This window comes from Saccopteryx bilineata, chromosome 8, assembly GCF_036850765.1.
Source record: "Saccopteryx bilineata isolate mSacBil1 chromosome 8, mSacBil1_pri_phased_curated, whole genome shotgun sequence".
Classification (NCBI taxonomy): domain Eukaryota; kingdom Metazoa; phylum Chordata; class Mammalia; order Chiroptera; family Emballonuridae; genus Saccopteryx; species Saccopteryx bilineata.
Genome location: NC_089497.1, coordinates 32304665 through 32328012, shown reverse-complemented (window position 1 = coordinate 32328012; position 23348 = coordinate 32304665). Strand labels below are relative to the sequence as shown.

General features: G+C 34.7%; 1 pseudogene; it reads left to right on the top strand.

Annotated features, from left to right (window-relative positions):
* The first annotated feature begins 22567 nt into the window (after window positions 1-22567).
* Window positions 22568-22676, top strand: LOC136312321 (small nucleolar RNA U3; annotated as a pseudogene).
* Window positions 22677-23348: the final 672 nt, after the last annotated feature.

Sequence of the window (23348 nt, the reverse complement as noted above, 5' to 3'; positions counted from 1 at the left end):
ATTAGATCTTCTCAGAGCCAAAAAAAGGGAACTTTATCTCTTCCTAGAAGAGGAATGCCGCTTCTATGTCAATCATTCAGGCCTAGTTAGAGATTTGGCTCATAAGCTAATTCAGGGGTTAGGAACCTATGGCTTGCAAGCCAGATGTGGCTCTTTTGATGGCTGCATCTGGCTCATAGACAAATCTTTAATAAAATAAATAATAACGTTAAAAATATAAAACATTCTCATGTATTACAATCCATTCATTTCCTACCGCTCATGTTCATGGTTGCAGGTGGCTGGAGCGCCAATCACAGCTGTCCTCCGGGACAACACCAAATTTTTATTGGATAATGCGTAACGTACACGGCTCATTCATTGTATGGCTCTCACGAAATTCCATTTTAAAATATGTGGCGTTCATGGCTTTCTCAGCCAAAAAGGTTCCGAGCTAATTGAAAAGGCAGCTAAGATAAGAGAATAGCAATCCAACACCTGGGACACTTGGTTAAACAAGATAAATTGGTGTGCATGGCTATACCCTTTCATAGATCCCATAACCCTCCTAATCCTTGCTTTAATTTTCAGAACAAGTCATAAACACCTCCTTTTTTCTTTTCTCCAGGATCACCTTAGGATATTTACAAACCAGTCCAATGGAGAGATTATGTTACTTCAAGTAACCACTTCATACCACTTAACCGGAACCTCAGTCTAGCCATTCCGCCCCTCCCCCTAGATATTTCAAGAAGTTAATCAGCAAGAAGTAGCTACAGAAGAAGAGACATTTGCCCCCTTTTGATAATAAAATAAAAGGCTGGAATGTTAGGTGTGGGTCTAGAGTACCTTTAAACTCAAGTCTTCTTTAAAACTCAAATTCCCCTCACCCAACCTCCCACTAGGGGAGCTTCTTCATTAAGCATCTCCCTCACCTGACCTCCCCCTCCTCTTAAGCAACTCCTTCCATCCTGGAAAGGTTCTGGGAAATGATCTTGGGACAAGGCCATCAGGAGGGACCTGGGGCATGAGAAACAAGGGAGACAGCCTGTGACCAAGGCCACAACCCAGGATATGCTAATCTGAGCATCAGGTTCAGCCAACCCCATGCCAGCAAATGCCTGCAGCAAACTCCCTATCACACACTCTTTTCCTGCAGCTTTCTGCAGATGCCACTAGGGTCTCAGCCCGTCTGTTTTACAGATGCATTAACAAACTTCTTATAAAACTCATCAGGCCTGTGCATCCTTCCTTCAGCCAGTCTAACACCTTGGACTCTCGAGTTTGACAATCCAGTTCAACTCTTGGGCCAATCACTGAGGGATGTGTAACTCTGGGCACAGTTTCCAAACTCTGGTTTCATCATTACCCAGAAGTGACACCAGTTTCTCTGCTTCTTTTCTGTCCCATCCTGAGTGATTTGGAAGATGTGAGCACCCATGGGTGTGAGCCTTCCAGCCTGTGCGGCCTATTGAGAAAATATTTGGCTACTATTTTGCCTCTTTGTGTCTATCCTATGCTCAATATATATATTTCACCTGGTGGTCAAGGTTTATTTATATGACTTTCACTGTTACCTATAAGACAGATTTATATAGTAGCACGTCTTAAAAATTACCCAATGATATTATTTAGAATGTAGAGATTTAGATGGGAAACAGAATTGGGAATGATAAACGAATTAGAAAATAAGAAAGTGGTGAAGGAGACTAAAGGGTGGTGAAGTGGGAAAAAAAGATTAGATCTGCTAATAATATAATTAAAAATAACCAAAACTCTGAAATTTGCTAAAGTGAATCTTCACTTTTGGTCTCAAGATAACATTTATTGTTACATAGGGGCTTACTTCTTCCAATTATACTGTGTATTCATACTCTTATCTTCTGCCACTTTAATTTTACAAGTGAGTGGGCTAACAGTTGCCCTTGGCTGCTGTAGTAATGATTGTTTTTGATGCTCTTGGTGTCACTCATGGGTAATAATTAAACTGAAGAATCCTCCATTTGTTTCTTTTCTTGTTAATCCCACAAGAACTGCCTGCCTAGGCTGCTATAATGACCACTTCTCTCTCCTCACAAAAACTAAGGTTCCCATGATGGTCATTTTTTTTTTTTTTTTTTTTTTTTTTTTTTTTTTTTTTTTAGGTACTAAAGACACTCGTCATTAAACTTTTCAGTTAGCATCCCGCATAGTTACATTTTTTCTGCAGCATAATAAAACAGTAGTTTTAAATCACTAATTGCATCTTTGCACCTCAAAATGTTATCTGAACTGTATTTTTAACACAAAAATTTCATCAGTTTGTAAGTGAATAACAGTTCTAGTTTTTAACAGATAGGCGTAGAAACAATTATATTTGGGCACTAATCAAGGCTAAATTCTGAAGAAATTCTTTTGAAATTAAAAGTTACAGCTACTTATTGCCTTTCTCTTGTGCTGAGAACAATAAATGCCAAGAGACATTTTCCCCCTTAATGATTAATTCCTTTTTGGAAAGTGCTGTCATTTACCTCTTGTAAATTTCTTGCTTTGTAGATCAACTGTGACTAAGAACACTAAGTGGTTGGCTCTTGTGAATGGATTTAGAAAGTACTAATTATAAGACTAACACACCACAATCATACCTAATTTGTGTAAGTCCCTTAAGGCAAGATGACTGAACCCTGTGTAGCAAATTGAGATGGCAACAATAGCATATTTTACCTTTTGTCTGTTTCCTTTCTTATAATATAAGATTGAAGGCAGGGAATAAGAATTTTCTGACTACATACCTTTAAAAACAAGTTATTTGTTACAGTCATATAAATAGAATTTAGACTTTTCATATACTTTAAAATAGATTTTTACTTAACGTTGTACTTTTAAAAGCTCTTGCGTGGATAGTCAGTCTGGATTATTAGAAAGGTTACCTCTATCATAGTTTAAATATAATTTCATTTTATGACCTTTTTTAAAGGTCATAATATGTATTAAACAGATTAGTATTTTATGTTATAATTAGGGATACATATTCTAGAAATTAAATATTTCTGAATAGAACATAATGTTATGATTTTTTGTTGGAATTTTAGAAATTATATAACGGAATCAGCTAAAAGAAAGAAGAGAATGAAAGATAAATGTTCTGAATTGTACTTCCATTAATAAACACTTTTTTTATTTTAAGCTCACAAAAGAAACAAGAAAAAAAACTCAAGTTAATTAAACTGGGAGTTACCATTGACCTGTGAAAACTATCAAGCAAAAAGTTTCTATTTAATTACATAGTAATTATATAAAATAAATGAAGGACTTCTGGCTCCCACTCAGGATGTGGATTTAATGTAAGGTATACTGTGGCAGAGATCAGTTATAGAGAAACAAAGAGACAGGAGAGTGAGAAAGTGACCATGGTTTTGTAGGCACAGATTTATTATGGTGTATGAGAGTTGAAATTTATGGTTGATACAAAGCATTTGTGATATTTTATACCAGAAAACTAATATGATTTTTGACTTAGGATATTGAAAAAAAATACAAGTTTCAAACACCTCTAATATTTTAGAGAACAGATAGACTTGAATCTGGGCAGATAATAAGGAAGGGCAAGGGGATTATCCCACTTCCAGGCCTGGTAAAAGGCAACCAAACTACACTGAGTACCGATCTAATGCATTTAGAACCATTCACCTTTTCCTCCCTTCCACAAGTGCAGACTTACATGAACATGGCAGCTCCCTATATTTGTTTATGATGAAAAGTAGTATCACAACTCCAAGAATTTCTTTATTATACCTATATTACATGAGGCTCAGTTGTTTATAATCCTATAAAAGAATATCAATTTAAATTCATCCTTTATCATATCTGTTTTACTATATAAATGAATAAAGTGTAAGAGACTATCCTTTCCATGAACTGTTATGTATTTTTCTGTTCTATGTTGTCTAGATACCTTTCATGATACCAACCTAACCACCATTTTCTCCCATTTCTTCCCAAATCTACCATTTTGCTCTCTAAAACTCCTGCCTTCTAATTAACCACATCACTTATATCATTGACATCTCTTGGGAATTCTTCCATCTCTTTGTCATAAATAAAATTATATGTATCTCAAAGATCATTTGTCATGTAGCTCTATGAAAATAGGGGCAGTTCATTTTTTATCTTCATGACTCAGAGCTCAGACTTATAACTTAATTGCTCCCTGATGTTACTTTGAAATCAGTGTTTCATTACAGTATTGAAAAACTCTTTGACCTCACAGATTTAATTACCACCTTAACTTTTCTCTTCATCTTGGGAGGTTTCCCCCTCAACATGGATCACTCACCCACACACACTCATTACTCAGTTCATCATCTCCAATGAGCATCTCCATTATACCTCGGCCAATTGCTTCCAATAGAACTCCTCTGATTTCATGAGCTCAGATATCCCGTTCTTACCACAGCATTCTTCTTTCCTCTTTGTTTGTGCAGCCACTCTGATCACAGCTGTTGCTTTATAACATGACTGAAATATTAGCTTATCTTGTCTTGAAACCTGCATTCTACCCCTAGCACACAGTGTCAGTTTTAATGATCCTTGGTTCACTGCTGTTTCTTAACCACTGTCTTTCAACTTATCCATGAGCCTAAACCGCAAATATTGATAAACCCAAATACACCTTTCTTTCTGCCTTATACCACCAAAAGTTAGTGATGCTTAAAAGAAAAAAAATCTAGTATATCCTGGAACAGATTGCTGACACCACTTACTTATTCTTCTCCTTATGCAACAATGTATTAAATCTCATGTTTCTCACACATTCAGTTCTTTTCCATTCCTCACTGAGAAAGAGATGGTGTATTTAGAAATAGCACAGGCTGCCAGGTGAGAACCCTTTCAGCTCCTATCAAGAGATCTGCCTCCTCCATACCTCGCGTGTTCAGTCATCCATAAACTATTGTTTAGCACTGGAAACTCTTTGGTGAACAAAACAGACTTAATCCTCATCTCATTACCTGAGAAAAAAAGAAATTAATCAAATGGAGAAAAATATATATTTTTAATCATATGTGCAATACATAAAAAATATATAAGTCTTATGAGAGAGTAATGTATAAGACCTTTGATTGGGGAGTGATCCTGTGAATTTTTTTTAGAGGAGTGATTTTTTTTAAATTTAATCCTGAAGCATTAGTAGAAATAATCATGTGGGTAGTGGGAAGGAGAGCATACCAGGAAGATAAAATAGCATGTGGGAAGACCTGAATGGAAATGAGTTTGATACATAGTAGAAATATTACAATACCAGTGTGGTTAGGGCACAGTGAGTAATTGGAGGAGCTGAGTTAGATGCCTATGAAGAATTATGCTAAACAACAATCTGAGTAAAGCATGCTGATTAACGTAGTCAATTCTACAGTTAGACTGCGTTTAAATTTGATAGTAGCAGTCATTGGTTTTATAGGCAAATTGTTTAACCTTCTTGTGAATATTTTGTCCATTTATGGAATAACAACATCTACTGAATACTAAGCATGAAATTGTTTGAAGAATAATTATTTAATATGTCTAGAGTACTTAGAAAAGTTACTAGTTTAAGATAAAAGCACAATAAATATTAGGTTTTACTGTAATTTTTATTTTATTTTACTTCATATTAAATAATTTAGTTTTTGTTTTCAAAACATAGGTAGTCATTAATGAGTTTAAAGTTGAAAAATTGCATGACACTACTGATATTGTCAAATATCACTAGGACTGGTTATAGAGATTAATTAGACTGAAGAGGGTAATCATGAAATTTAAGAAGATATTAGAAAACCCGTGCAGTAATACAAGAGAGGAAGTGATGAATAATTAGCTAAAGTTAAAAACTGAAGGGTATTAGTGTAATGTATGTAAAATTGGAGAAAAGTGAATTGATTTAAAATATACGTTTGTTCTAGTAAGTTCCAAACATCGTGAATTAATGCATGTAGTCACTTAAGAAAGATGATTAAAAAAACAATTTCCAGGTCAGTAGAAGACAAATACTTAGGTGGGAAAGAATAAAGAAACTTGTAAGTTGCTTTTTCTACAAAATTATCTCTTTGAAAATTGAAAAACAAAGTTTATTTTTTGTTTTCCACGTTTGTTTCTAATTGTAAGCCCTTCTATATTTACTTCTAACCCTTTTGGTGATTCTATTTGTCTACATGATTAGAATATGATTTCCTCTCTAATTAATAAAAAATAATTTCTTTTTTTAATTTTTTTTTCTTGTTCTAAAAATATTCAAAATAGAAATTAGGAAAATGATATATGCCTAATAAATGGCCATATAACTCTAATTCTATTTTAATGTATGATATATGTATACTCCTGACGATTTTAGGTGGTGAATTTGTTATTTTCTTGTTTGTATCTATCTACTCCACCTCAAACTTCAATGACCAGAAACCTAGAAAAACATAGTAGACACAGACAAAACATGTGAAACACAAGCCGATACTGAGAGTTATTTTTCAGGATCCCAACCTTATCAACAAAAAATTCTCTAGTGAACCTCTATGTTGTCAGTATTTTGACAAGAGTATTGGATTATTTGGGTTCAACCCTGAGACAGAAACTGCAGAGTAATACACATAAAGAAAGTTTCATAAGAACAATTAAGTCTAACAAGGGATTTAATTAATGATAGATTGGTTAGTGTGTATTAGTCAGAGTTCTCCAGAGAAACAAAATAAATAGAATCTAGTAAGAAAAACAGTAGAAGATTTGTTTTAAAAATTAGCTCATCAGATTGTGAGAACTTCCAATTACACAATCTGTAGGGCTCGCTGATGGGCTGGAGATTCAGGTAAGAGTTGATGCTGCAGCGGCTAGTCTGAAGGCTGAAAACTCAGATTTCCTTATTTTTCAGGAAATGTTAGTCTTCTCGTCTTAAAGCCTTTAACTGATTTAATGAGGCCCACCTACATTCTGAAAAACAATTTGCTTTATTTAAGTCAAATAATTGTAAACAATTATTATATTAAATTTTTTTTGTATTTTCTGAAGTGAGAAGCAGGGAATCAAAGAGACAGACTCCCGCATGCAACCTACTGGAATCCACTGGGCATGCCCACTACAGGGTGATGTACTCCCCACCATCTGGGGTGTTGCTCTGTTATAACCGGAGCCATTCTAGTGCCTGAGGCAGCGACCATGGAGCCATCCTCAGTGCCTGGGCCAACTTTGCTCCATTGGAGCCTTGGCTGCAGGAGAGGGTGAGAGAGAGAGAGAGAAAGATGAGGGGAAAGGGTGGAGAAACAGATGGGTGCTTCACCTGTGCTCATTGGCTGGGAATCGTGCTCGGACCTCCGCATGCCCAGGCGATGCTCTACCACTGAGCAAACCAGCCAGGGCCAAAAATATTTTTTTACAGCTACATCTAGAGTAGAGTTTGACCAAACAACTGGTCATCATAGAATAGCCCAGTTGACACACAAAATTAACCATTACACCTAGGAAGAAATGACAATTCTAAACAATATAAGCATAGCACTACTTTTTTGAGCTAAGACAGAGGACTCTTATGGCTGGGATCCAGACCTTGTTGGCAAATAAATGGCCACTTCTCACTGGATAGAGAGAAGCAATATTGTTATACTACTGAAAATTGAAATTTATTTTCCAGATTGTCATGGAAAGTCATGTTACCTCAAAGACACCCCCTGTGAAACTGCTGGAATGAGGATCCAAGGGAAACCACTGGTTGCTGGATGCAGCTGACTGCCATGTACTATAGAAGCTGAGTTCTGAAGGAGCAAAGTGCTGAAGAAACTACTCACACAGTGCAGGAGCTGGGTGCTGGAGAAGCTGCTTATGTTGCCGAGCCAGGTACTAAAAACGGTCCACATCGTAGGAAAAACCCTGATGAAACTTAGTGTGCCACAGCAGCCTGCCAAGAAAATATCAATACCACTAATGAATGAAGGGCTCTCTTCCTGTATTTAACTCATCACTATCTATTGTCAAAGCTTAGCCCTTGCCAGCTGATAAGGAAAAGGGTTTAAAGGATTTAGATCCCTCTTTTCAATGATAAGTGGATTTAGAGCTGAGATGCAATAAATAAAGAGCGATCACAAACATTGTGTGTGATGACTTGTGGAAGCTGCTCCATGTAACAAGACCTACAACTACAGAAACAAATTTAATAAAGGACAACAATAAATTGGGCATGTAAATCTGTCTAGTTCTGTATTCATGCCCATATGATATATGGTAGAGCTGTGCATGGGAAAAAAAATAATATCAGACAGCATCACCAATGAGTCTCATTACAATTAAATCTCTATTTTAAAATATTGCCTCAGGAAGATTCAAAGAGTTAAGATTATTAGACTGGAATAACTAATGGTATTTCAGAAGTAGAGTCTATCATGTTAGAAAATGCCTGGCAAAAATTTCTCTCCGACCTACACTTTACTTTTGAGTTAAGACATGGCTTGAACTTCTTAATACAAGGACTAAGGGAACTGCTTTAAACTTATTGCAGTTAAAGCGGAGTCTCCTTAGTGGTGGATCATGCTCAAAGAAACAAGCAAAGAAAACAAACAAAGAGATTGAAGAGACAAGAGATGAGGCCATCCTATAGCACTAAATCCAGAGATAGAGAAATGTTTGAAATAGCTCTTTCACAAAGACTGACTTTCCTCAGTAAGCAGTGGGTAAAGCTGTAGTGTTTTGAGTGGATTAGACCACAGGAATATAACCCCAATATTCACTGTTGGCAATTCTAGTCCCTTTGTCCACATTATTGCATTGGAAAAACTAAGAGACACTGTCAGTTTCCCTTTCCTCTGACAGACAACCATTCTGATATAAAGATATTGTGTATGTTGAGCTAACACAGAAAATATTCATCCCATTGATTTTATAATATTTTTAAATGTCAATCTACAAGCAATGGATTTTTTTTTCCTTCCACTCTAAAAATCAAATATATTTAGCATTTCTTATGGTTAACCTTGGTATGTGCATAACTTGTCCCATCAGGACCCTGAAGGACCTGACCCTTGAGGATGAGCTGCACAATTAGCAGTGACATTTATCTGGTAGACTTTTAGAGGAACGCTATAAAATAGGGCACTGCGACAGTATGTTATTTGCCCCTGCACAATCCTGTACTTTTTCTTACTGCAGAATTAAATGTCAGTCCAGAATTTCTTGCCTTGTGGAATTAAGAGACTTTATTAAAGGGAACATGAATAAAGTTATCTACAATTTAGTTTACATTAGTTTCTGGGTGAGAAATGCTAACATTTTAAATAGTATTTGGCAGACTTTATTTAAAGTGGATCATAGGTTTTCTTTTTATTCTCTTTAGCGTATTTTTTTTTATTCATCAAAACATTCTAGTTGTAACAGATTTGAAACTGTGCTCATTGAAGTTACACAGAGTGGAGAAAGAAATGGATTGTGAAATCAGCAGCACGTTAGTAGAATAGAGGGTGCAGATGGGAATATATAACAATGGAAGCAATTTTTAAAGCCAGATCTCAATGAGCTATTTCCCTTAACTTAGATTTTGGTTACAATAAGAGTAAGCATTTGTGTGATTATTTTTTAAGTTCTAATATTCTAGAATTTTCTCTTTTTGATTAAACACTATTATTCTAGTATAAATTTGGGGAAAATATGTGGAATTAGTAAGTTCTAATAACTTATACTGCCTTTCATATCTAGTTTATGGTATATTATAAGTAAAGAAGCAAAAATGTTAACTGTTCCCCAGTGAAGGTAGAGTAAAAACACCAGAAATAGCTTTAGCATTTTATAAAGGGAGTTCTCAGTATTATTATTATATCTATTATATTTATATTCATATAATTATTATCCTTGTTGTTATTATTTCCATTACCCCAATTGCTACTGCCTGAAAACTCAGACAGAATTCTCTCTGGTCTTTGACCTTATATTCAGAGTGTTTTCCTATTCTCTCTAGATCTGCCTAATACTGTAATACATGAATGACAATTTCCCAATAACAAATATTTTGCATAAATGGAACAAAAATCTGGACTCATTCAACTCAAAGGAGAAAAAGTTTACTGAGACTTTGCGGAGAGCTTCAGAGGCTCTGTACTATTCTGTTGATTCTCCTCAATTGAATAGCATCTAAGGATCTCTCTGCCTGTATCCTATGAATGACCCTCCTTTCTCCTCTTTCTCTCCTTCTTCTTTTCTTCCCTTTTTCCCTTTTTGCTTATTTTTGGCCTAATGTTAGCCCAGTCTTTTCTTAATTCTTCATTTCTAAATTTTTGAATGATGAAGAGCCATACTTTCTGTTTTCCTCCTGCAAGTTTTATCAGGGCTCAGATCCAGAGATGGTTTTTCCCTGTGTCTCACACCCCAATGCTCTTTCCTTGTGGAACTCTGGGGCTCCCCACTTTTTTTCTGAAATATCAAATTCACGTAACTTATGCATCCCACACAAATTTTATCATTTCAACCACAATAACATAACCTAATGATACAGTTACACAAAATATGCATTGTTCATAAAAAACATGGTACAAAATGTATGTTACATTAAGTGGTTTCTTAATCACTTTACTTATAATGCTTAACCCAATACTTCCCAATGGTTTGTCAACAAACTATTAATTCCCTAAGATGCTTTTTTAAAAAGTAATTTTTATAGATATAGAATTTTGGGGAAAAAATTCTGTCACATCCTACTCTAGAGATTTACAATTCATATTAAAATATTAGATAAATACTGAAGTAAATGTAGTTTGTCTCAAACATATTTGACTGTGAAACCCTTTATTGCTAATGCATGTAAACAAAAATTTATGGATCTCTTATTAAAATCTACCTTATTAATTCTTATACAATTCCTGAAGTATGATTAATATTGCAATCAATTTATGGATAAAAATTAGATGAACAGGATATTTTAAAATCATTTTAAAGATGAATTCTAATAAGTGGAAGAGGTAGGATTTGAGCCTTCTATGTGTGACTTTTATTTCTTACACTGTTTTCAAAGCAGCTTGTCTGCAAGATATTTTTTAATAGTCTATAAAAAAAGTCAACCACCCCGATGTTGTCACGCAGATCTGTGGTGGAAAACCACTGCCCTACATCATGACCCTGTCAAGATGTAGGAAAGATGTCCTATATACTGCATCCCAAAATGCTTGCACAGATGTGAGGAAGTTATTTCATTACTTGTGGCTATTGTTTATTGTCTGAAAAGCCACATTCAAGTGGAGTTGGTGGGGTTTGAAGACCAAATTCATACTTTGAAACTGTACTGGTAAACAGGACTAATTTGAGCACATTCTCTCACCATACAATGTGGCCCAGGATATGACAGAATAGAAATTATTGGTGTTGACACTAATAATGCATAGTTACTATCTGTTTACTATGTATATCATGCTAGATAATGTAAACAAATTATACCTCTCTAAACCAGAATCTCTCACAGTTCTCTGCCTATAAGGATAACCAGGAGAATTTTAAAAATATGCTTGAACCCAGTTTTGGTGAACATGAAAATTAATGGTTTATCTTAAAAAAAAAACACTCCATTTAAGAATACCATCAGTTCAAATTCACTCAAAAATAACTGTGGCGATCTTAACAAACTGTGAACATATATCCAGCAGCATCACTGGAAAACATAGTTATATTTCCTGGGATGTTATGCACAACATGGTTCACATAGCTTTAGTTATAGCTATATGTATATTTTCCTTTGGATAACTATCACTGAGGTAGTTAATAATTTTGATCACCACTGTGCTGGGTCATTTCTGAGACACTGCTGAAGAGCTAGATTATATTTTTCCTATTATAAAGCTCCTAAGCTTTAAAATCCATCATCAACAACTTTCAAACACTAGAATTTCACAATAAACAGAAAAGTTGGCATGGTTTTATTTGTTCTGTTACTTACAAAGTGCCAGGAGGGTTTCAAAGCCATAATAATTATTATTGTGAAACAGAATAGGCAGTAAAATAAGGTTTTATGACTGCAGAAAAAGCAAACAAAAGATTCCACCTCTTTTAACATCAAGAAAGTGCTACTACTACTACTACAAAAATATGAAAAACAAAAAGTTATTGCGTCTAAAAATAATATAATAGACATATTATAGTCTTGAGACTACACATGAAAATAATGTATTTCGGTATACAAACATTAAAGTCACAAATACTGTACTTTTATGTAGATGATTTTCTTCAAAGATGTGAGGGTATTTTATATACATTATTCCTATAATCCTCTCAGGTTACCATCTAAATTAACCTTCTTTATGTTTTTAAAAAAAATACAGTTATATGAGTCATCAATGGGTCTACATAAAAGATTCATGAATTATAAACAAGTGAAAATAATTCTTAAAATGTATTTATCAAACTGAATAATAAAAACATTCTTATTAATACAAATGAATAAATATATGATCTGTAAGATACTCAGAATTTACTTCATTAATTTTTTTAAGTTATAACAGTAAATACTAAAATATTAATTTCTCTCAAGAACCAAAAACATGCTTGTTATTTTTAGCAGACCCACTTAAAAGTATGCTTATTTTCAAAGTACAACTTTAATATATTTCTAGTACTATTACCACAATTTTATTTTATAAAAATATCAATACCTGAATATTTTAATATCGTGTAAACAGTGCATAATACATGCATGTTTATTTTACTTATAAATATATTCAGAAATTAAGAATTATTTTATTTAGATAATCTTTATCAAGTTATAGATTTATATTAAATGTCTAGGGCCTTGTCCATTGCCAGCACTTAAAGATCACAATAATATGATTTGTACTGAAAGTAGACTGTGTAATAATCATAATATTCCAGTGTATAGAATTCATAAAAATCTCAAATGATAAAACAATTCCTGACATATCATCACATTATAATATTCACTTTATAAGTATTATGCTTTTCTCTCATATAACATTTGCATCTATTCTCATACTAATGGTCTTTAATGTCACATTCTTCTTCTACTCTCTCACTTTTTTTTTTAACAGGGACAGAGAGTCAGAGAGAGGGATAGATAGGGACAGATAGACAGGAACGGAGAGAGATGAGAAGCATCAATCATCAGTTTTTTGTTGAGACACCTTAGTTGTTCATTGATTGCTTTCTCATATGTGCCTTGACCGTGGGCCTTCAGCACACCAAGTAACCACTTGCTCGAGCCAGCGACCTTGGGTCCAAGCTGGTGAGCTTTGCTCAAACCAGATGAGCCCATGCTCAAGCTGGCGACCTCAGGGTCTCGAACTTGGTCTTCCGCATCCCAGTCCGACACTCTATCCACTGTGCCACCACCTGGTCAGGCTCTCACTTCCTTTTTAAATTTTATTTTGTTTGTTTTTATTAGGTGAGAGGAAGAGAGATAGTGTGGCAGACTCCCACAAGCTTCCTGACTAGTATCCACTAAGCAACCCTGTCTGGAACTGTTGCTTGAGTACTGAATTATTTTTAGGGCCTGAGACTGACACTCTGACCAATCGAGCTATCCTCAGTGTCTGGGGCCACACTTGAACCAATTAAGCCATTGGCTGTGGAAGGAGAAGAAGGAGAGAAGGGGGAAAGGAAGAAAGAGAGAAGCAGATGGGCACTTTTTCTGTGTACCCTGACTGAGAATCAAACCCAGGAAGTTCATACACTGGGCAGACACTCTGTCCACTGAGCCAATGGTCAGAACCCTCAATTATTTTCTACCCTAATTAATTCCCCCTCTCTTGAACAAATATTAATTCTCTAGTATATGCTAGAACTAGGTTTTCACCTGTCACTAAGATAGACATAGTAACAAGTAGTCTAAGGAGAAATGTAAACATTAAACATAAAAACAAGTAAAGTTTATTTAAAATTTGACCATTGTATTGAAACAAAAATTAATCCGAGAGTGTATAACAGAGGGCTCTAAATTTAGTGGCGGTGAAGGGGAGCTTATCTTAAGAAATAATATGTAAACAGCAACACAAAATATGAATTGGAGTTGATTTGTTAAAGCAGGTTGAGAGAAGGGAGTGTTTCAATTAACAAAAAATAAGTTCAAAGATTTTAAATAAGAAAGAATAGAGAAGAAGAGATGGATGTGACAGAGGATATAATAGCCTAGAGAAAATTTGGGGGATTGTGATAAAAGAGTATTGGTGATATGGTTAGAAATTTAGGAACAATATGCAAAAAAATAAAAGGATGGATGTTAGAAACATTGGATGGGGATTCATGGTTTGTGTATAGCTAATTTAGTGGTTAATTAAGTTTTATAATTAAAACAGATGAAATATCATTCTCATGAATGTGAAATTAACCAATCAATGAACTCTTTTTAGAAATATCATGCTAAATTATTCTTTTAAATAAACACTGCATACTTAGATTATTCATGAACATAAATATTGAAGAGTAAGCATCTTATTAAATACTAAAGAAATTTTAACAATTATAGTTATATATTTATTTGTAAAGAAGTCAAGTCTTAAATTACTTAGAGAGTATAATATAATGCTAATGAACAGCTTCCTCCAATATTTTAGCATGTGGGGATAACCGTTTGCTTAAATTTTTAAATTTAATTTATTGTGTTTATACAGATTCTAGTGTTGCCCCCAATGCATCCCCCACCCCCATATTCCCTTCAACATCTCCCTTGCCCCTCTCCGAACAGCTCCCTCCCCACTTCCTTTCAGGTTTAATTTCATTCCTCAGTTCACAATGGTCCTTGGATTCCTTAAATGAGTGAGGTCATATGATATTTTTCTTTCTCTGCCTGGCTTATTTCACTTAACATAATAGTTTCCAGGTCCATCCATGTTGTTGCAAAAGACTTAAATGTAGGTCGTGAAACCATAAGCATCTGAGAAGAAAACATAGGCAGTAAGTTCACTGACATCTCTTGCAGCAATATATTTACTGATTTATTTCCAAGAGCAAGTGAAATAAAAGACAGGATAAACAAATGGGACTATATCAAATTAAAAAGCTTTTGCACAACTAAAGACAATATGAACAGAATAAAAAGACTAACTACACAATGGGAGAACATATTTGAAAATACGTCTGATAAGGGGTTAATAACCAAAATTTATAAAGAACTAGTAAAACTCAACACCAGGAAGACAAACAATCCAATCAAAAAAGGGCAAAAGAAATGAATAGACATATTTAATTTTATGACTCATTTTTTTCCTTTCTTTTTTTTTTTTGTATTTTTCAGAAGCTGGAAATGGGGAGAGACAGTCAGACAGACTCCCCCATGCGCCGGACCGGGATCCACCCAGCACGCCCACCAGGGGCGATGCTCTGCTCCTCTGGGGCGTCACTCTGCCGCGACCAGAGCCACTCTAGCGCCTGGGTCAGAGGCCAAGGAGCCATCCCCAGCGCCGGGGCCATCTTTGCTCCAATGGAGCCTTGGCTGCGGGAGGGGAAGAGAGAGACAGAGAGGAAGGAGGGGGATGGGGGTGGAGAAGCAAATGGGCGCTTCTCCTATGTGCCTTGGCCGGGAATTGAACCCGGGTCCCCCGCACGCCAGGCCGATGCTCTACCACTGAGCCAACCGGCCAGGGCTTCATTTTTTTCCTTTCTTAACTAATTTTTCCTCCTGCTCAGTTTCCCTCTGAAACACACACACTTATCTCTACATATCAAAAGATTTTCCTTGATATATCGCACTAAATTATCCTCATTTGGGTTGTTGTGCAATATACTTACACAGTGGAGAAATAATCATTGATACTTATTTAGCAAAAATTAAAATTTCTTTAAATACCAATGGTAAATGAGTAATACAAATAAACATTAATAAGATTGGTTTAGCAAATAGAGGACAAAAAATTATGTTTTTCAATTTTACAAAAAGAAACGGGGACTTCTAAAGTTATTTTAACTAATATTTTTTAAATAAATAGGTGCCAGATACCAAAAAAGTAAAAAATTAGAAGTCAAATATAAGTGTAGAATTTTAACTCATCAATTTATCAAATATGCACAAAACTATTTTATTTTATTTTTGTTGTTGCTGTTGTTAATTTTTAACAGAGACAGAGAAAGAGTCAGAGAGAGGAATAGATAGGGACAGACGGGAATGGAGAGAGATGAGAAGTATCAATCATTAGTTTCTCATTGTGACTCCTTAGCTGTTCATTGATTGCTTTCTCAGATGTGCCTTGACCCCAGGCCTTCAGCAGACCGAGTAACCCTTTGCTCAAGCCAGTGGCCTTGGGCTCAAGTTGGTGAGCTTTTGCTCAAACCAGATGGAGCCTGCGCTCAAGCTGGCGACCTCGGGGTTTTGAACCTGAGTCCTCCGCATCCTAGTCTGACGATTCATCCACTGCGCCACCGCCTGGTCAGGCAAAACTATTTTAAATCTAACTATTTATTCTTAATTTTTTGATAAAAATTGAGGAATTTTTTTAAAAATTTAAATTAGCAATTCAAATAAAAGACTATGTATTTATGCAATGTTTTAAACAATTTAAAGGATTAAAGTTCAAATTTGCTTTAGATATTTTGAGTAAGGAAACTAATGTTGAAGGCAGATAACATAATAATCCATAAGAATTTCTTAAATGATTATGAAAATAATAGAAAAGGAAATGTTGTTATACTTTGACAAAATTTATTATTAAATATTTCTTTGTGAAAATACCATTTATAGTAAAGCAATAGTGCATTGCAAACAAATTAATATAATTTTTTAAATCTGGTATTTAAATCCAAAACAGGAATCTGTATGTTCCCACACTGGTCAGAAATTTTTTATTTTATTTTATTAATTTTTAGAGAGGAGAGACAGTGAGAGAGAGAGAGTGTGTGAGAGAGAGAAGAGGGAGGGAGGAGCAGGAAGCATCAACTCCTATATGTGCCTTAACCAGGCAAGCCCAGGGTTTTGAACCGGTGACCTCAGTGTTCCAGGTCGATGCTTTATCCACTGCGCCACCACAGGTCAGGCAGAAATTTTAAAATAAGGATAAGCATGCTGTTAAAAGCTATAGGTTATCTTAATTTCACCAAGAAATAACTTTGCGCCATGTGGACCAGAGTAATAACGATGAAAAAGGAGATGACTATCATCCATACAATTCTGAAGTTTGCTAATGCATAAAGGGGGAGCTATTCCTATTTCTTCCATAGTTATCAATAATGTTTAATTTTATTTTCAAAATATATGAACCAAATGGCATGTGATTTCTTGTATGTATTAATATGATTAATTATACGAATAGATTCTCTTTTATTGAACCATTTTTACCTTCCACTTTATGCAATATATATATATATATTTTTAATAACACTCTTCAGGATATTAGCTTTATTATCCATAAGTAAATTGTTTGTGTATATTTTTGGTGGGGCGGGGTTGGACTGCTGTATTTTTGAGCTATGAATATTGATTGATTGTTCTTATTGACATTGAAATCTGGAAATTTTTAAACTTATTCCATGATCTGAAAAAGTTTTAAGTACTTCGAAGTTAAGTCCTGTGGGAACTTCAATTATGAATGCATTAGAGCTTTTGTGACAATGTTCAATGCACATAAATTTCTTCCTAAATGTTTATTGTTTATTTATAATGGCTAACTTTTATCATCTTGATTTAGTCTTAGTTTGGACTTCCACAAAGGAAACTTTTAGACTAAAATTGGGTGGGCAGGTCGTATAGTTAAGAGGCGATCTCAGAAAATATACTGAGGGAGTCGAAAAGTAAAACAAGAAGGAAGGAAAGACAAAAAATGTGCTAGTGGGTGGGTTCCAAGCACAGGTCGCTGAGGCTGAATCTTTTGGGGAATCCAGACTGTAGAATATATAAAAGTTTAACCCAATGTAGGTTGAAAACCTGATATTTTTCCCCTTTTCCTTCACTTTCACTGGTTGAAGTTATCTCCTAAATTGTTAACACTCTTGCACACTGCTCTGCAATAACCAGTTGAACAAGTTCCCATGGTTAAGAGAAGCCTCAAGCAAAAAGAAATGGCAGTGCTAGAGTTCAGGCGCTATCTGCCTATATCTGCTGGCTGGCTCACTGCAGATGACCTGGCCTGTGATTTTGCCCAGGTGAGACCCTGAGCTCCCTGTTTCTTCAGTTGTTTTCAGAAGTCTGTTCTCCCGTCCCTTCTTTGATTTTAGAGCTGTAATTCTTTTATACTTTTCTATCTTTGTGTGCATAAATTTCACTATTAAAATGTATTGCTTAAACTAACCTGAGAATGATTTTTGTTAACGTCAAAGAAACCCTAACTGATAGGATATGAAGCAATTATTATTATTTTTTATGTGCACATTTTTTACTTTAATTCCAGGAAACCAAGTTCCTCTTAATTACATCCTACACTTCTGGAGCCATTTCTTTTTATCCTTTTCTGGCTCCTTCTCTTCTTGACTTTTAAATATTTGTGAACTCAGGACTCTGCCCTCTGTGATAACATACTCTAACTAATATAACTTACTATATGATTTGTATAAAAATTATTGATATCTCAGTTAACTCCTTTCAACTCCCTTACTTCTAGGCTCTCCAATCAGAGTAAACGATACCATCCAACAGCTTAGATTTTTTTTAATCTAAGATTTATTCTTCTTCTATTTTGATCACCCAATTATATTACAAAACAAACCCAGCTATTAAATCTCTATGATATATTCTATATCTAGTTTTTCTTTGCCTGCACTACCATCATCCTTACACCTATCCCCATCATCTCCCTCTGAGACTATCAAAATACTTTCCTGACCAGTTTTTTTCCTTTCATTCTAGTCCTTCCAGGAGTATACCAAATTCTTCCATGTATAAGATGCACCTTAATTTTGGACCCAACATTTGAAAAAAATGTATTACATAAAGTTATAGAACTCAAGTTTTATTCATCATAAAATTCACACAACTCCTCATGACTGTCAAAACTGCCATCTATTAGCTTCTCTTCAACTGTGTGTCTGATGATGAATCACTGTCTTCATATATTGCCTTGTCCTCAGTTCCATCTATGGCATTTGAAATGCCACACTTCTTAAATGACTTGACAACAATCTTGATGTTATCCAAAGATTTTTTTCACCCAGGAACAGATTTCTCCTATAGTTGGTTTCTTCACTGTCCTGATGGTGTCAAATTGTCCCCAGAAGACTACATTCATTGGTTCCATTCATCTCTCATGGCAGCTTTAAAGGGTTTGTTAATCAAGTGGTTAAAGTTGGATGTCAAACCTCTAGGTATGATGGCAATTATTTTTTTTGCTCTGTAGCAGTCTTTTTTGTGTTTTTTTTTGTTGTTGTTATGTGTGTCCTGAACTGATCAAGCACCAATGGGGCAGGTTTGTGTAAGAGCCCACCTGTCTCCTCCAAACTTCCTCAAATCATATTTTTATCCCATCATGATCCATCCAATCCTTGTCATGAATGTGGACAATCACTCCTTGAAGAATGTCTTCTTTTGACATTTTTTTTTTTTTTTGCATTTGAAAATCAGCATAGGAAGTAGCTTGTCTCCATTGGCACAACAAGCTACAACAACTGTATAACGGCTCTTTTCATGTCCATTTGTCTTCACGGTTACACTTTTCACCCCCTTCTTATCAACAATTCTGTTACTTGAGACATCAGTTTGGAGGGAGACTTCATCCATATTTGCAATCTGTCCCAACTCAAACTGATGCATCTTCCCACATTAAATGATGAAATTCAAGGACCTTCTACTCATAGCTTTCAGGCTTCTTTTGGGCAAGTCTGGCACATGCACACATACTTGGTACTTTCTGTTTTATGAACCTGAAGCACCAATTGTGTCCTCCTTTGAAATCAGTAACTTCTTTTCATCAACAGTTCTTCCTACCTCATGCTGAACCATCCTTGTGGAAACAGAAATTCCAATTGCCCTTTGTTATTTAATCCATATCTTCTATTCTCTCTCTAAATCAGGCCATTTTGCTGACTTCCCTCTCATGGCCTTCTTCTGCCGTGGTGTTTTCAATAGAGTTTCTTCTTCCTGTAACCAGTGTCAGATTTTTCAGTTAAAGGAGGACCAAATTTATGTTCAGCAGCATGATTTCCATTCATTTTTGCAAACTGGATCACTTTTAACTTGAATTCAGAACTGTACAAAAATATTTTCTGAGCCATTTCTGGGCAGAATGTGGCAAATATAACCTACCATAATATATTGGTAACAAATGCGAAACAATGAATGCTAAGACAAAGAGCAGGAAATGCAAGTTAAAAATATCTACAAGCACTGTTCTTCCTGATGAAGTCTGTGAGATACCTTTCTGCTCTTTCTATCTTTTCTTTTTTCTTCTTTCTTCTTTCTTTAATGCATACACCATCCTTTAATATATGTTATTTAATTTATATATTGTCTTACCTGCTTCTTGCCTTAATTTGAAATCACCTTGCCCCATACACACCAACCTGATCACAACTGAATGCTTTCTGGGGAGAGAATCTGACTTATAAATGAAAATGAATGCTCTTTTTCTATAATATTTGTTAAAGGAATCTAAGAATAAAATCCACTCCTCTTCTTGAATGATTTTACTATAAAATTTCTATGTCAGAACTATTGGCAGCCACAACTTTTACAGAGTTTGAAGAAAATTTAATTTGTGAAAATTAAAGCAGTCTCAAAGAAAGAATTAGTAAAAAAAATAAAAATAATAAAAATGAGGAAAATTATAATTTTAACTGTTCATAACCATATTCCTGACTTTTAACTCCATTATAATTCTCTTTTTAATATATTTTTAAAAAAAATTTCCTTAAGCTATTTCAAGTCAGATCTTTATTATTTGCAAGTAAAGGAATTCTTATCAATACATTCAATATATGCAAAATTGTTAATTCAAGAACAAATTCAAAAGATAATTATGAACTTTTCAGATAAATGTTTAAAACCAAATCTTCCCACTAGAATAAAGCAACTCTTAGTCATACAAGGAAAATATAAGTTAATAATGAAAATAGTTATTGTTATTAAGGTCCACCTAGTTGTCATAGCTCAGATTCCAAGAAGCAGCTTCTGAAATGTGGATCCTTCTGTAGTAGCTTATCAAGTATTATTCTTAACACAAGATAAGTAGAAGACAAAATCAGGTTGGAATGAAGAAGGTGAACTTCATTCACAATATCAACCCCTGCTCATCCCATAGGAAGCTATCAAGCTGATAGTCTTCAAAGATGCGTTTAAGTGAGGCAAAGAATAATCAGGACTTGCCCCCATATTGACCAGTCACTGCATCCAAGCAGTGACTCTAGTTGAGGCCCTTTTCTGAAGAAGAATTAGTTAAGAATTATCAGTAGGCAAACACTTCAGGCTGATGAAGAAATTAGAACCTAAGTCCTAAAGCAGAGAGTTTGATGCTGTATGCCACAACATCTACTACTTTCAGTACAATGGTATTTCTGGTTCTTACTTGATTTTTATTTAGCTAGTGATATTAAGTTTAATGTTAATTCTAAATACATTTGACCTGCATGGATTTTAGCTCAGTATAGTAAAATGCAAAGGAAGGAATGGTAGACAACCAACAATCAAGAAAAAAAATTAATTACTTTTAATGAATGCTTTTACTCTTAATATCTCAGGATGAGGGAATCGCTGTATAGAAAGGGTAAGAGTCTGTGGATCAGCAAATATTTGGCAGATTCAGTGTCGCATTACTTGATATTTATCCAAATTTAAGACAATTTTTTTTATATTTTTCTGAAGTGAGAAGCAGGGAGGCAGAGAGACAGACTCCCACATGTGCTCACCTAGGATCCACCTGTCATGCCCACTAGGGTCGATGCTCTGCCCATCTGGGGTGTTGTTCCACTGCAATGGGAGCCATCCTCAGCACCAAGGCCTACTTTGCTCCATTGGAGCCTTGGCTGTGGGAGGAGAAGAAAGAGAAAGAGAGGAAGTAGAGGAGGAAGGGTGAAGCAGCAGATGGGCACCTTTCCTGTGTGCCCTGGCCAGGAATCGTACCTGGGACTTCTATACACAGAGCCGACACTCTACCATAGAGCAAGTTGGCCAGTGCCTGAATTTAAGACAATTTAATTCCTTGATACAGAGACTTAAAATTATAAATAAGAGAGATTTCATAATGTGTAGACTTTTCCTGTGGTTTCTTTTCCCGGAATAGCATTCATTGTCACGTTTAGTTGAAGAGAGGGCTAAGGGCCAGAATTGAAGTTAAATGTTGCCCATATGTCCCATGACATCCTCTATACTCATTCCTTCGACCAGTCTGGCCACACATAAAGATAATTTTTATTTAGTTGAAATGTAATTTCTTTTCTTTAAGATTTTCAACAGCTTGTATTAGGAATAATAGAATAAAAGAACATTGATTTTTTTTATATTTTGGGTCATATGAACATAATCTGTGATAAAGTTATAATTGTAATTGTAATAATTTCTCTGAAATTTCCTGGGTTTCCTCACCAAACATTCTACACTGATGTTCTCACTGAATAGCATTACTTTAAATCACCAGATAATTCATAAACCAAATGTCATAGAAACACTTCTTTAGAACCATAAGGACACTAGCATATTGGCAATGGTAAAATCGCAATGATGGAAAACAACATTTGCAGAGCTTTAGAATCTAGTAGTAAGACTATACTTTCAGGGATCATTTCTATAGTTTGTTACTAGAATCTAGTAGAAAGTTTCATCTCAGAATCTTTGGACAACTACGCTTTATAAAATCAGTCACAAAAGTCTGAAATATTCTCAATATTGTATAAACTAAAATAAATTGTATTTTTTTAGTGTTTTGTGAACTAGAAGTATGTTTTTTAAGTCAGAAATTAAATAATTTTAATACTCGATTTTCTCTGCTGATAAAATGTCTTAAGCAATTTTTTTCATTATTACTATTATTAGTATGATTATTATTCAACTAAAAGGCAAGAAAGTAATTTGTTAGTTATAAATCACTTTATTTGATAGAAATGACATTTTAAAGCTTAATATCCTGGTGACAAACTAATAAAAGTCACTTTGTTTAACATGTTTGTAAATTGTTGATGTAAAAAAAAAACAAAACGTTGGAGTCTACAAAAGAGAGTTATAATTTTATTTCTGCAACTGCATGACTATGATTAGAATATCACTTAAAATAGATGATTCTCTGTAAAATTAGATAAGAAGATAAGGTAACTTTAAAATTATTTCAACTCTAATAATATTCTGTCATTTTCAATTTATTTGATATTTTATTGCTTTTGTTCACTCCAGTTCCTCCTTCTGATCTCAGGTAAAGCAGTGGGGAAGAAAGAAATTGGAACATCTCTGCTCTTTTGCCCACTTCAGCAGAACAATTATCATCACAACATTCAGCAAGTCCATTTTTAATTCATTCTGATTCATTTATTATATAATAACCATTTAT